The 1,918-nt window shown below is 39.8% G+C and overlaps 1 pseudogene; it reads right to left on the bottom strand.

The window, feature by feature from the left end:
• Nucleotides 1-488: 488 nt before the first annotated feature.
• LOC110112811 lies at nt 489-1,349 on the bottom strand (annotated as a pseudogene).
• Between the last annotated feature and the right edge of the window lie 569 nt (nt 1,350-1,918).

Raw genomic sequence — 1,918 nt, 5'->3', positions numbered from 1 at the left:
AGCAGAAATCAGCACCAAATCAGAGGAAAACGGCTAGGAAACTGAGAGAAAACCGCACAAACACTTGTATTTCACTAGTAGATGAATAAAAACAGCAAAGATACAATTGATCCTCAATTCAAGAGGAGGATCAATCTCTCCCAAATCTCTAGATGCCGGTAGAGCCCAAAGGAAACCTAAATCTATTAGATCTCAAATTTCAGCCAAATTCAAGATACTCAAACCCTAGCAAAAACTATTTAATGCATACAAATCAAAAGGAATTCCCTAAACAGTCCCTACATTCAAATTTCTCTCTGAAACACCCCAAAAATTCTTCCTAAAATGCTCTGTTTGAGCTGTCAGCCCGCCCAATCTCTGCAGGAAACGGAGATCTTGCCTATTCGCGCCTGTGAACTGGTCCCGCCTGGATAGACTTGACCGATCCGGTGGACCGGTCTAACAGAACACTTTGTGAAATAAATAACAAGCCTATTTGATATTAACACTTAATTAAGATTCCTCATCATCATCAGAGCTAAAATCCTCCAAGCGTCGGTCTTTGATTGCAGGAAATATCTCGACTGCCGGGGTTCCGACATTGATTTCGGTATTGTATTATCCTTGCTTCTTGATGTATTCATCACTTTCCTCTGTGCTTCTCTGACTTCTTTGCAGACCTTATCCAAAACCTCAAGGAAATCCCTCACTGTGACAAACAATCTCAACCCCTCGTCTCTTCCAGCATTCCCATGGAAATAGTCAGTGGTAAGCTTTACTAATGATCTTATTCTCTTTTATTCCTCCAAAAGTTGAGTGATATCAGCCTCAGCATGCTCAACAAATGCTTTCAAATAATCATGAAAAGCACTTTTCTCCTCCAAGTTACTCATATCAGCTTTTAAGAACTCTTTTGTCTTCGCTAATCTATTGCCAAGACTTACAACTGAGCTCATTAAAGCATCGGCGTCCAGTGCTGCAGCTTTCTTGACATTCTCAAGTTCATAGCTAAGGCTTGAAACAGCCCTGAGACCAAGATTTCGGTACTGATCTTCAGATTCTTCGGGATTTTCATGGCTGAAGTCGACATAATTAAAGCTAGAAATTGTAATGCTGGAGTTACTCCTACTATCTCTTGCTATTTGCACAGCACGCCTGCCTTCAGATCGGATGATCTCTTGAACAACAAAATGTAATAGTGTGGTCTTCCCATCGGCGCCTTTAACGTTTGAAAGTTTCAAAAGTGTGTCAAGCTTGAATGCCTCTGCTCCTCCACGGTATGTACCATCATTCATGCGGTTCCCAATTTTGAGAACAGCTTCCAACAATTTTAAAAATAAATGTCTGTTTTGGAGATCATTGCAGGCTTCCTAATACAATATAAGAGAAGATAAAAAGTTTATAGTATGTGGGGGCTTGATGCTACAATTCAAAATGGAAGGATATGATAAACTGATTGTATGGAGAAGTGCAATAATAATAGGATCGTTAGAGGAAAAATTATTTTTGTGCGGATACCGAACGCCATCCGGAGACCAATAAAATTACACCACGTCATTCTTTTTTTGTACCGCGTCTCGGTACTATTTGGTACTTGGTAACACTCGGTACCACGGCATCCGGACGTAGAGCTGTGTCTGGCGTCCGCACAGAATAAAATTTTTAAAGATTGACATGGTATGGACACTAGAGTCTAAAAAGAGGAAAGCTATGACAAGTGGTTTAATAACATCAGACAATGTGCACTGTGAAGAGACAGGCATAAGTTACAACTTTATAATTACATGCATATAGAGATTAGAGATGGATACAGAAGTAGTTGTTTTGTGATTACAAAAACTACCATTTACGCTATTTCAAGTATACAAATTCAAGAGCATAAAGGTCATGCTCGAACACATAAAGGCCTCCGTTTAATGTGACCAAATCATCTAAGGCG

This window comes from Dendrobium catenatum, unplaced genomic scaffold (assembly GCF_001605985.2).
Source record: "Dendrobium catenatum unplaced genomic scaffold, ASM160598v2 original_scaffold_257585, whole genome shotgun sequence".
NCBI lineage: Eukaryota > Viridiplantae > Streptophyta > Magnoliopsida > Asparagales > Orchidaceae > Dendrobium > Dendrobium catenatum.
Note: the sequence above shows the minus strand (reverse complement) of the source record. Positions and strands in the feature narration are given on the sequence as shown.